Source organism: Orcinus orca, chromosome 11 (assembly GCF_937001465.1).
Source record: "Orcinus orca chromosome 11, mOrcOrc1.1, whole genome shotgun sequence".
In the NCBI taxonomy this organism is placed as follows: domain Eukaryota; kingdom Metazoa; phylum Chordata; class Mammalia; order Artiodactyla; family Delphinidae; genus Orcinus; species Orcinus orca.
Window position 1 is genome coordinate 48,043,189 of NC_064569.1, and position 14,413 is coordinate 48,057,601.

The following is a 14,413-nucleotide window of genomic DNA, read 5'->3' on the forward strand; positions in this document are numbered from 1 at the left end:
CAAAGCTCACATAAATTCCAAGTCATTTAGCGTAGCATCGATTCTTCAAAACCTGTACCTACCTATATTCTAAGAAACATCTCAGCTTTTCTTCCTTTGTCTGAACACCAGTCCTATGATGCAGATATCAGACTGCTCCACATTTTTAAACACATACTCTTGCCCTCTTCCGTTTGTAAATTAGGAAAATTAGAAAATTCTATTTCTTCTACCTAGATTTTTCTTCCCAAGCTTGTCTCTTGGCAAACATTTATTGAAACTTCAGTACACTTCAGTTTCAAGTTCTTTGAGAAGTTTCTCTACACTTTGAAGGCAAAAATAAGACCTTTTTTATTCCATTCCACAGCACTTTGTAAATGTCTGTGTTGTCAGTGTGCTATCGTAGTTAATTGAGTACATATCTGTCTCATCAAATAGACATAGTTATCCTCCTATGTCTTTGATCTTCTGTCTCTGTTTATAATTCCCAAGGTCTGATATTTGTTCCTTTTAACTTCCATGCATATTTGTCTTTAAAATGTGATGTCGTTGATGTTGATGATACCTATGAAGAAAATGGTAATTATATTGAATATCTACTATTTGACAAACCCTGGGACAAGTGCTGTATGTACATTAATTACTTTAATTTCTTAGAACTTACTTACTTTCTTTCAGCCTTACAAGATAGCTTATTTTACATACCAACCATAATGATGATATTCAGAGAGCATATCTAACTTCTTTAAGACCACACAACTAGTAAATGTGGTTCTAGATTTTCTCCTTAATCAGGCAAAGTGACAGACTTCCTGGATTTGACTCCTAGATTTGTCACCTATTGGTGACATTGACAAGCTATATGTTTTCTCTGTCTCAGTTTCCCCATCTATAAAATGGGCCAATACTAGTAAATAACTCATAAGTTGTTGTAAGTGTTCAACAAATCAACAGTTATAAGACGTATTTAGAATAGCATTTACTGTGGAGTAAGAATGATAAACTTATTTTTAACATCTCCCAGAATTCTTTGACCTGTTTTGTCTTCCTTTATTCCCACTCCTTATGATTTCAGAATTTTCATCTCTTTATACCCAGTTGCTTCACTGGCATTCCTTCCTGGATATACAGTGACCCATGAACAATAAATATAAGTATTTTATTATACCTTTATTTGAGTATACAGGCAGAGAGGAGCTCTGGGGTCTACCAAGCACATTTTCATGATACATGATAGTGGATTAAGAAAATATTTGGCAGAGTTAAAAGAGAGAGTGGATTGAAGAGTTTATGCTAGGGACTGGCCAACTTCTTCTGTAAAGGGCCAGGTAGTAAATATTTTAGGCTTTGCAAGCCATACAGTCTTTGTCACAACTGCCAAACACTGTTCTTGAAGCACAAAGGCAGCCACAGATAATATATAAATGAATTCACCTGGCTATGTTCCAAAAAAACTTTGTTTTTAGATAGTGAAATTTGAATTTCACATAATTTTTATGTGTCAGAAAAAAATTATTGAATTTTTTTGTCAACCATCTAAAAACATAAAAGAACCATTCTCAGCACACAAGCTGTACAAAAGCAGGTGTTAGGCCACATTTCTCCTGTGGCCATGGTTTGGTGATCCCTGATTTGGACAAAGAAACTCATCCGAGAAATGTTTATGATTAGTTCTCCTCCCATAGGTTGCTGTGTTAGTTGCTATTCAGACATTCTTCAAATATATATTTTAAAAATCACCAATAATTAAACTCTTTGCTCTTTGAGTTTTAGCTGAGGGTCTTCTCCTCTGAGGCAGGGATAGCTAAGGTCTGTATTTAAAATATCTGTGGAAGAAGGAGGGAGCTAAGACACTATAAATAACAGAATGGCAGATACACATAGACACTTCTATTACAACTGTAAAATATTTTCCTAGCACATGTGTACCAGTGAAGAAATCTGACGAGTGATAACTCTGGACTGGAATACATGAGTTCTGAATGGATTGAATAGAGTGGGGGCAAGTAGATGGCACTTCCTTTATCTCTTCAAGCTGATCTGGCCATTTACCACTCTGTAGATGAGCGTGAAATATCAAATATTATTTGAAACTTAAGATTCTTGAGATCTGTCTTAAGTTACTCCCAGCACAAATTACTCCCTTTGGAAAATCAGGCATTTGAGAGGTGAAGCAAGAAAGGGCCCTTTTGACATAATGTGTTTCCTTTGGAGATGTGCTGAGAAAGAGAAAAACAAATGTAGAAAGTAAATATCTGACAAAAGCAGAAAAATCAGACAGGTTCAGTTTTTCATTTCACTCCCTACTTTGCAGTTAAGTTCCTTTGAAATCATTGAGAATCTTTAATGCAGGGGAGATCTGCACAAGGCCAAGAGAAATGAACATCTGATCTGTAAAGATCGGTGTCCAATAAAAGATTAAATAAAGTGCTGCTGTTTTTTGTTTTTTTTTATTTTTTAAATTTTTCTTTTTTTCTCCTGACTATCAAAGCAAATGATTTTGGAGGTAGACAGCCATTTAATTATAGTAGTTATCTGGTTAATTGTTACATGGTACTACTTACTTTACCTAGGGTTTAATTCAGTTTTGTTGTGTGAAATTCTGAGAAACTGTCCCAGCCAAGAAAAACCTAAGGAGACATGATGACTAAATGTAATGTGGTATCTATCCTGGATGGGATTTGGGACCATAAAATAGGATATTAGGTAAAAAATAATGAAATCTGAAGAAAGTGTGGACTTTAGTTAATGATGATATATTATTGGTCATTAATTATAACTGATGTACAATACTAATATTAGGAAAAACTGTAGGATATATAGGAACTCTCCGTACTATTTTTGCAAGATTTTGTAAATCTGTAAGTATTCTAAAATGGAGTTCATCAAAATGGGCTTTTTAAATCATAATTTTAAAGAAAAAAATGGCAGAGAAATAAAAGATGACATATTTAGTAATGGGGAAAAATATGGGAAGCCTAACAAACCCAGAATCAGTGGATGTATTTTTGACTATTTTGTAAACTTCTTTTATAATATTTGCACATGAAGTTTTGTTGCTATATCATCTGTCATAAAAGTAATACAGAAATTAAAAGTAAAGTCACTCAGGTGTATCATATAACAAATAAATGTATTTACATACTTATGTCTGGCACAGTTGAAGCAATCACAAGAATATAAGTATACTTATTAGTATCACGACATCTTTGTTTTAAGTCTCTTCCAAAGAGAAGTATGCAGGAAAAATTGTTTTATGCCATCTGGTTCCACTGTTGTGTATACTGGTACATTTAGGTAACGCTTCATATTGGATAAATAGTTATAAAACATATGCAATAGATTTATTGCTAGTACTGGTCACAGTAAATCCCAGTGTTTTAAGTGGGGCTGTAGGAGTTACATTATCTATAAATTACTTAAAATATTCCTGTAGAGACAGTAACACATATGTATGTATGTTAGTTTAAGCTACACTTTAGGAGTAGTGCGTTGTGCTAGTCAGAAATTCTGATTCCAGAGGTTGTCAGCCAGCATTTAATAGGAAGGTCACATACCAAAGGTAGATGCTATCAATAGTCACTACCTGTACTTCAGCCACACTTACCTCATTCAACATCTGGGACCCACACTGGCAGCCAGCCCAGGCCTCTGTGGCTGTGCAAGTGCAGAACACCAGTCTAGAGCCCCACAGCTGACCCCCACCAACATATGCACTCCAGAGGCTAGCCCCCCAACCCGTGCTCCCCGCTGTCACCCTGCATGCCCTGTGCCCAGTGGCCCATCACCAGCCTCCGCTGCAGTGCCCATGCTCGTGGGGAAACTGTGCAGCAGCCACAAGAGTACATGTGCACAGCTAGGACTCCACAGCTGCTTGTGGGCCCAGATTTGGCCCTTTCTTCTGTCACCGGCCTACACCACTGGGCTCACCAACATCTAGCCCCTTCAACTGTGCACTTGTACACCCCTGGCCTGACTCCCAACACCAGCCTTCACCACCATATGCCTGTGGTGAGAACCAGCAGTCACAGTGGTGCACGTGAACAGCTCCACTCCCACAGCTGCCGGTTAGCCCACAGTTGGCCCTGGCCTTTGCTGCTTGCCCTGGCCCCCATCACTACATGTGTGTTTGCAGCCGGCCTCTGCCGTTACATAGGCACATTCAGCTGGCCCCTGGAGACAAGTGTATGTATACCACCAGCTCTAGCAAACACAGTCATCTGTCAGGTCTCTGGCAGTAGGTGCTGTAGGTGCTGCTGAGGACCCCAGTAGCCCTTGCAGCCTCTGGAGACACCGCCACTCCCTTGCAGTGCTCACCAAGGACCACACAGTTGTTGATGCTGTGGACCACAGTGTCTACAAAGAGTCACAGTGCCTTCCCCCCCAACCCGCCAGGCCCAGAGGTGCCACATGCCCCACGCTTGGCATTCTGCACCACTAGACCCAGGGTCACGGCATGCTCCAGGGTGCCCACACCCACAGGTGAAGGTTGTTCTTACGAAAGTCACTCCATAAAGTATGGAAGAGGTGATTGCATCTATGAATATGCAGGCACCTGCACAAGGCTACAGGAATCAGGAAGAATCAGGGAAACATGACTTCACCAAAGGAACACAGTAAACTTCTAGTAACTGATCAAAAGGAAGTGGAGATACAGGAAATGCCCAATAGAGAATTCAAAATAATTGTTCCAAATATGCTCAGAGAGCTACAGTAGAACACAGATAAATAATTTAACAAAATCAGGAAAACAGTACAAGAACAAAAGAAGTTCAACAAAGAGAAGACATAAAAAAGAACCAAACAGAAATATATGAAATAATGAAAAAACAAAAGAATAGAACATAGGAGAAATTAAATACAGTTTACTGTATTTCTATCAAAATTTCTATCAGAGTTGAGTAAGATGGAAGCAAAATGATTTGTATTAATCTGCAATGAGGCAAGAATGCCAATTGTAATCTCTAGAGTAATTACTAAAACATGGTTTAAAATGTGTAACTTACAAGGTGGAGGTGGAAAAGAAGAAAATGATACTATTTGTACCATCTAAAAATCATCAAGACAGAAAAAAAGATAATATAACTAAAAATCTGAGACAAATAGAAAATAAATAGTAAGATTGTGGCTCTAAACAGAAACATTATTAATTACATTAAATCAAAAAGGAAAATTCACTAAAAGTTTAAAAAGTCAAAGCAGATGAAAAGTTAACCCAATTTCATGTATCTTACAAAACACTTCTGTAAGACAACTCAGAATGATTTAAAGCAATGTGCATGCAAACATTAATCAAAAGAAACTGCTATACTTATACAATGTTGATTTTAAGTAAGGGATCTTAAATGCAGCTAAAGAGGAATACTTTATAGTAATAAAAAAGGTTAATCTAACAGGAAGAGATCATAAATTCTCTTGGTATACCTTCCAGAATTAATCTATTCCACGAACTATTATGCCAGTACATAAATATGTTGTTCTGATTCACAGTCTTTTCAGCCTATGAAACTGTCACTAGGACTACATTTTGGTAACCAGTATAAACACTTAAGACCTGAGACTCATGAGATTTAATTGATTAGTTGCTTTACCCATGAAACTGGTTTCAGGCTGTAGGAAATATAAATGATAAACATAGCAGTTACTTTGCTGATGACACTTTCATGCTGGATACCAATTTGTCTTACTGTATCCATAGCAATGGCAAAATATATTTGGCTTTGATTGCCTAATATCTTTATAGTATTACTCATTCTGGAAGTGTTATAAATTTCTCATTTAGGTAATTTTACATTTAAATGTTTACACTTTATATTTTGGTCTTAAAGATAAGGAATAATAGTTGTAAAGCTATTAATGGTATATGCTTCAGGATTTTTTCCACACCTAATTACTAAAGGTATTTTTTAAATGTCTAAGGAAGTCATCAATGTTAAAAGATAATCTAATAACCAATTAGTGCTGTGAACCTTCTTAAGAAGTCGTAGTTTAAACCATTAATTGAATTTACTGTTTTTAAGGGCACTTCTGTCAGGAAAAAAATGAAAATTATTATCTTGAAAAAATCTTAGTAAACATTTTGCTTTCTAAAATCTGCAATCAGATAAAAATCGATTCAAAATAGCAAAGCCTTTTTCCAGCTACTAGGATTGTAATTGAGAATGGACACCAAAATTAAATAGCTGTAGCTGTCAGAGTTTTCTTGGCTACTGACTTGAAAATTTCAGATATAGGTTATAATTTATCTGTTACTTCCTGTTATTATATTGAAAATTCTTGGCTTTTGTGTGTGATTCAACTTGCCAATTAGTCCTACAGCTCTGTTAAGGGAACAAAGATATTAAACAAAGCCTGCTCTTTAATCTAGGAGATTCCCCATAGTGATTCCGTGTACTGCCAAATTTCACAGATTGACATCTTATTGTAATCCTGCATAGCAAAGCAGAAATATTCACAAGAGGTAGATACTTTGACCTGGAAAAGAGACCAAAGCATAAGTACAATCTCTGCTGTACTGAAAATTGATATATTTTGACCTACGGTGAAAATAAAAGACATGATGGATAATCTGTTCCACCTGCAGCTTTATGACAAAAATAACACACAAACAAACAAAACAATAATCCTTCCACATTTTTTAAAGAATTAAAGGAAGTGGATGTAAATAGCCTATTCTCTTTGTTTCAGTTAAGTATACGATACTAATTTATGGGCCATTTATTTGTAATATATAATATTTAGAACTGGGATGGTTACTAGATATAACCAAGCACTCATTTTACAAAATGCGGAAATTGAGGCTGGGAATTCAAATATTTGTGGGAAATCTATCAATCTTCGACTCAAACCCACTACCTTGAATATATCTACAAGATAACTGTCATATTCTAATGCAAATTAGTATTTTCTTCTCTGAATTCCCATTTATAAACTAAGTCTTTTAAGAATAGATGTAATAATTGGTTAATTTTTTGAATAAGATATTAATTTTATATCATGTTTGGTACATTATAAGTATTAAATAAATATTAGAATAAAAGAGATAATACCATCACAAACATTTCATAGTTACACTTTACTCACTTAAGAAGGAACATATTTTTAAAAAACAGATGTTTAAATGTCACTTATTTTCCATATTTTCATAAAATATACTAATGTGATAGTAAATTAGTAATTAATACAAATTCCAATGCCAGCGTACATGGGCAATTACTAAACAGTTATATACCGCTTACCATTTGCCTAATGATTTACATGGTTTAGCTCAATGAAACTGTAGGGTTAATCCTGCCTAAGAGGTTGGTACTATTGTTATCTTGATTTTACAGATAAGGAAACTTGAATTCAGAGGAGTTGAAATTTGAATTTAGGACTCTTAAGAGTCCTTAAGAGTAACATGGGTTTCATTTAAAGTATCTTAATGATGTCCATGTAAAGATGCACAGTGCGGTGCTGGAAACACAGAACTGCCTGGAGTTCAGGAGAGAGTTAAATTTTGGAGATATAAATTTGGAACTCATCAAATATCAAGGGAAAGGATGAAGGGTCCAAAAAAGAATATAAATTAAGGCTAGGGGGAATGCATCACTGCAGTTCAAATTAAATAACGTAGAGGGTGAGTAGCAGAGTCATTAAGACCAGATAAAGTCTCCTACAAGACAGAAACACGATTAAGATGAAGAGTATACTTTAATAGCTATATTTAAAGTGAACAAATTGTCATATATTTTCAGTTTTATTTTCATTGTTAAATACAATTTCTAGGTTAAATAAATCAGAATAAGAAATGTGATATTTACCCATTACTATTTTATTATAAAAAAATTACGGAATTATCAAAAAAAGATCGTTCACTGTATATATTTTTAATGCAAATATATTTTAAACACGTTGAACCTTCTACCATGAAGTTGTCTCACTTCACTTGTATAGTTATAGGTACACAGGAATCATTACAATTTAATGTATTCATTTGTTCATTCAACAAATATAAAGAACCTATTAAATGTTAGGTATTGTTTTAAGTGTTGGAGGATTTATCAGCATGTAGAAGATAATTTCTTCCTTTTTCCATGTGTCTCATGTTCTGTTGAGTCAAGATATTGACACTGATGTAAATAACGAATGAAATAGAATTTCAGATATTGAGAAGTTCTCTAAAAAAATAAAGAGAAATGCAATAGGGAGTTGTGGTAGGTAAGTGAGTGGATCCTAATTTATCTAGCACAATCAGAAAAGGCTTTTTTGAATGGCTAACATTTGGCATAGAAGGTGGATGATGCGAATGCATGACCTATTTATATTTGGGACTCGGTTATAGGCAACAGGAAATGCAAGTGTAAAGATCAAACTTGACTTACTGAAAAGTTAGTAAGGGAGACAGAATGGCCAGAGGTAAATTAATATGGGGTACACTGTAGTGGTTGATTTTAGAAACAGGCAAGATGATATAACAATTTATTATTATATTAGGACTACAGAGTATGATATTATTATGTTTGTTGGCCTTAGTAAGGGGTTTATGTTGTCCTCCATATACTATGGAAAGCCATGGAAAGGATTTAAGCAGGAAAATGATGATCTAATACATACTCTAGAAAAAAGAATGTGGCCTTTTTGTGGAAAATAAACTGTTGTGAGAAAAAGTAAAACAAAGAAAGCTAGAGAGGAGACTGTGAAACTACAGTAGCCACCCCCCCCCCCGCCATCTGCAGTTTCACTTTCTGCAATTTTAGTTACCCACTGTCAACAGATCTGAAAATATTAAATGGAAAGTTCCACAAGTAAATAATTCATAAGTGTTAAATTGTGTGTCGTTCTGAGTTCTCGCACCATACTGTTCCATCCTGCCTGGGATCTGAATCATCCCTTTGTCCAGCCTATCTAGCCCATTAGTCACATAGTAGCCACCTGGGTTATCAGATCAGCTGTCAGGGTACTGCAATGCTTACGTTCAAATAACCCTTATTTTACTTAATAGTGGCCCCAAAGTGCAAGAGTAGCGATGCTAGCAATTTGGATATGACAAAGAGAAGCCAAAAAGTGCTTCCTTTAAATGAAGATGTGAAAGCTCTCAACTTAATAAGGAAAGAAAAATATCGTATGTTGAGGTTGTTAAGCTCTATGGTAAGCACAAATCTATCCATGAAATTGTAAAGAAGGAGAAGGGAATTCATACTACTTTTGCTATTGTACCTCAAACTGAAAAAGTTATGGCTGCAGTTTGTGCTAAGTGCTTAGTTAAGATGGAAAAGACATTACATTTGTACAGAGATTTTGAGAGAGAAAGAGAGCACATTCACATAAATTTTATTACAGTATATTGTTATAACTGTTCTATTTTATTATTAGTTATTGTTGTCAATCTCTTACTGTGCATATAAATTAAACTTTATCATAGGTATGAATGTATGGAAAAAAGTATAGGGTTTGGACTATTCATAGTTTCAGGCATCCACTGGGGGTCTTGGCACACAACCCCTATGGATAATGGGGGCTACTGTAGATCGAGTAAGAAATGATGGTAATTGGTCTAGGAATGAAACAGAGGAAACCGTGAGATGTGACTAAATTACAAATTTATTTGGAGGTAAGACCAGCAGGAGTGCTAATAACTGAATATTGAACTAGAGGGACACAAATCGATCAAGAATGACACCTGGAGTTTTGGTCTGAGCAATGGAAGGTAGATAATGCTGTTCTGTGATGAGATGAGGACAAACTAGGGAAGGAGCTGGCTTGTGAAGGGGGTGAGAGGAGTGATACAAGATGCTTTCAAACCTTCTGTTCTTCATCACTCTGGTGAGCTTGGATCAATCTGTTGGAAGCAAAGGATCCATTTTACTTTGTATAGAAAGGACTGAGTAGTAGAGAGAGACGTGGGGATAAAGGAGGGATTTTAAGACTGGGCAAGACTTGATTGTGTTTAAAGACTGAAGGAAAGGAGCTACATGTGATAGGAAGAATGATAGAGAGGAAGTGACTAATGAGCAAAGCCCCGGAAAAGCCAAGAAGGTAGGACATTATGTGTACATATTTATGAACTGGCTATCTATAAGGTATTCCGTGTTATAATACTTGAAGAGGAGCAGTACGAATTGGTTTAGATGAAGTGATAGATGTGGTGAAGGAGGTAAAAGCTTTCACGTATAAAAGTGATCTACTGAAAATAAGAAATGATATTGGAGGAGATTTAAAGACTGTTATGTCTAAAATCAGTGTTAAAGGAAATGTCATTGAAAAGATGGGGACAGCTGAAGACCAAACTAAAATGGAAGGCCCAAAGTTTATAATAATACACATTTTCATGGAAATGTGTTTTGCAGGTTTCAGAAGTTATACATGATTATAGATGTTACGTTTTAGTATGGAACTGCTTTTCAAATTCCACTGAACTGTGCAACAACTAAACTACAGAGGTGCAAGGGAAAAGCAGTGTCTCATAGTGATTAACCTCAGGAACATTAGAATCAGATTTGAGTTTGAATCATGACTCTGATACTTGCAAGTTTTGCAAGCCGAGAAATGTGCTTAAACTCTCTAAGCCTCAGTTTTCTGATCTGTAAGGTGGAATAGAAATTTCCCCTTCACAGTACTACTTGCCTTGTTCCTGATATTAGAGTAAAAGCATCCTGTCTTTCACCATTACCTATGGTGTTGGCCTGGAATTTCATTGCTGCCTGTTATCTAGTTGAAAAAATTTTCTTCTATTTCTAGTATGTTGAGAGCTTTTATTAAGAATAGATGGTGGATTTTGTTAAATGGGGGTTTTCTTTTTTTGGGGCATCTATTGAAATGTTCAAGGGGTATGTGTCCTTCATTCTTTTAATGTAATGTATTACATTAATTGGTTTCTGGTTGTTAAACCAGCCTTAAATAAGATAGCACATGTTGGTGATTTATAATTCTTTTTTCTATGTGACTGGATTTTGGTTAGCTAACATTTTGTTAAAGATTTTCAGATTTATGTTCATAAGTGCTATTGATCTATAGTTTTCTGTCTTGTGATATCTTTATCTTGCTTTGGTATCAGAGTAATATTGGCCTCATAAAATGAGTTGGGAAAAGTTCCTTTCTACTCTGTGTTCTAGATGTTGTTCCATTAGTCTTTGAGGTTCTGTTATTTTTCTTCACTCCCTTTTCTCTGTGATTTTAAGGTGGCATAATTTCTATTAATCTCTCAAATTCATTGATCCTTTTTTCTGCCATTCCAAATCTGTCTACATTTATTGTCCTTTCAACTTCGTAGTTTTCACTTGTTTCTTTTTAAAAGTTTCTATCTCTATTGAGTCCCCTTTTAATGTCATTGTAATCTTATTTTTCTTCAGTTATTTAAATGTGGTTTCCTTTAATTCCTTGAACATATTTATAATAGCTGCTTTGAGGTCTTTGCATGACAGATTTAACATCTGGGCCCACTTATGATTGCTTTTAATGACATTTTTTTAAACTGAGCATGAGTCATACTTCCTTTCTTTGTATGTCTCATAAATGTTGAAATATGGAGGTTTTAAGTAATATGTTGCAGCAGTTTTATATTCACTTTTGTTTCCTGAAAAAAAACAAACTTGTCTATACTTATTCTGATTTAAAGAGCCCTAAGATGATTGTTTTAACCATACTGTGCAGTATTATACTTATTTCTTGGGGCGAGGATAAGCTTATTTCTTTGCATTGTGATGGCTAAGGACTCCTGTCTAGCTGTGCAATTTTTTAAAAAAGATACCTTTTATCTGTTTCTCAGTTTCCTTGCAATAAAATGGAGATAATAAGAGTAATTCTGTCTAAGAGAAATGTTAAGAAGATTAAATAAGATATTATAAAAAAAATGTTAAAAGTGTCTGGCACATTTTAAGTATAACATTATTATTTGCATTCTTTTTTGTTAAGTACCATAAAATCTATACAGGGAATTATTCATATTTAATGAAGTTGTAACTCAATTAATAACGTTTTTTTTTCTAAAAATGACTCAGTGATTATTTCTTCAAAACGTATAATTTATTGAAGAACTTTCTCTATACTAGAAATATGTTCCAACAGTCATAGAGATAAAAATTAGCCTAAAAGTCTAAGAAAACTCCTGAAGAATAGTACAAATTTTGTAAATCTGAAACTAATTAAGGAAACTCTACTAAAAAATCCACATTGCAATGAAATAAAACTTCACCCTAAAAACTTTGCCTTAATAAGATTAAATTAGCAGATTAGGAAATCGCTTTTTGTATCATCTAAATATTTAAATTCATTTTAAGGTTTAGTTTCTGTTTAAATACAGAAAAAACGGTTTTTGTTTATCTCTTTAACATCTTTAAAAATAAGCCTCGTAACTCTGATATTATATTGCAACCAGCTGAATGTTCAGATTTATGATTTTCTGAAAGGAGAATTAGGTAGCAGCCACTGACAATGGGCAATTTATGGGACATACATATGCCCTGTTTGCTCTCAAAGAACTTCCTCTATTAGATTAGGACGTTACTAAAAACTTCTATCCCAATCAACTGTTGCTTCCTATAGTTGAAAGCAATGACATCTCATTCAACTCTATTCAATAAATATTTATTCAGGAAATATAATATGCAAAGCACTCTGCTAGAGTTTGGAGAGATAAGCACACAGATGGTGGGTGATAGGTAGGTAGGTAGGTAGGTAGATAGGAAGGAAGATAGATAGATAGATAGATAGATCTTTAACACCCCACTTACATCAATGGACAGATCATCCAGACAGAAAATCAATATATGTAAAAGAATGAAATTAGAATATTTTGTCACGCCATAAACAAAAATAAACTCAAAATGGATTAAATACCTAAATGTAAGACTGGAAACCATAAAACTCCTAGAAGAAAACATAGGCAGTAAACTCTTTGACATAAATCATTGTAATATTTTTTTTGTATCTGTCTCCTAAAGTAAAGGAAGCAAAAGTAAACAAATGGGACCTAATTAACCTAAAAGCTTTTGCACAGAAAAGGAAACCATTGATAAAATGAAAAACAACCTAGTGAATTGGGGAAAATATTTGCAAAATGATATGACTGATATGGGGTTAATTTCAAAATAAGTAAACAGCTTATTCAATATGAAAAAAACAAACAACCTGATTAAAAAATCAGCAGAAGACCTGGATAGATATTTTTACAAAGACTACATATAGATGGCCAGCAGGAACATAGAAAGATGTTCAGCATCACTAATAATCAGAGAAACACAAATCAAAACCACAATGAGATATCACCTCACACCTGTCAGAATGGCCATCACCAAAAAAAAAATTAACAAATAACAAATGTAGGGAAGAATGTGGAGAAAGAGAAAACCCTGTACTCTTTTGGTGGGAATGTAATTTGTGCAGCCACTATAGAAAACAGTATGGAGGGTCCTCAAAAAATTAAAAATAGAACTACCATATGATCCGGCAATTTCACTCCTGGGTATATGTCCAAAGAAAACAAAAACACTAATGTGAAAAGATACATATACCCCAATGTTCATAGCAGCATTACTCACAGTAGCCAAGATATGGAAGCAACCTAAGTATCCATCAAAAGATGAATGGATTAAGAAGATTATACACATACACACACACACACACACACACACACACAGGAATGCTACTTAGCCATAAAAAAGAATGAAATTTTGCCATTTGCAAAAACATGGATGGACCTGGAGGACATTACGCTTGTGAAATAAGTCAGACAGAGAAAGACAGATACTCTATGTTATCACTTATATGTGGAATCTAAAAAATAAAACGAATGAATATTATAAAACAGAAACAGACTCACAGATACCAGTTACCATTGGGGCAAGGGAAGGGGGATGGGCAAGATAGAGATAGGTGATTAAGAGGTATGAACTACTATGTATAAAATAAAGAAGCTACAAGGTTATATTTTACAGCACAGGGAATGTAATATTTTATAATAACTTTAAACAGAGTATCATCTATGGGACTTCCCTGGTGGCTCAGTGGTTAAGAATCCATCTGCCAGTGTAGGGGACATGGGTTCAAGCCCTGGTCTGGGAAGATCCCACATGCCGCGGAGCAACTAAACCCCTGTGCCACAACTCCTGAGCCTGCTCTCTAGAGCCCTCGAACCACGACTACTGAGCCTGCATGCCACAACTAATGAAGCCCGCGCATCTAGAGCCTATGCTTCGCAACAAGAGAAGCCACCACAATGAGAGGGACACGCACTGCAGTGAAGAGTAGCCCCCGCTCACCGCAACTAGAGAAAAGCAACGAAGACCTAATGCAGCCAAATAAATAAATAAATAAATTCATAAAAAATAAATGGAGTATAATCTGTAAAAATTTTGAATCACTATGTTTTACACCTGAACTAATATAAATCAACTATACTTCAATAAAGGAAAATAGTAAATGCACTTGTATGTTAATAGAAGGTAAATAGATCAAT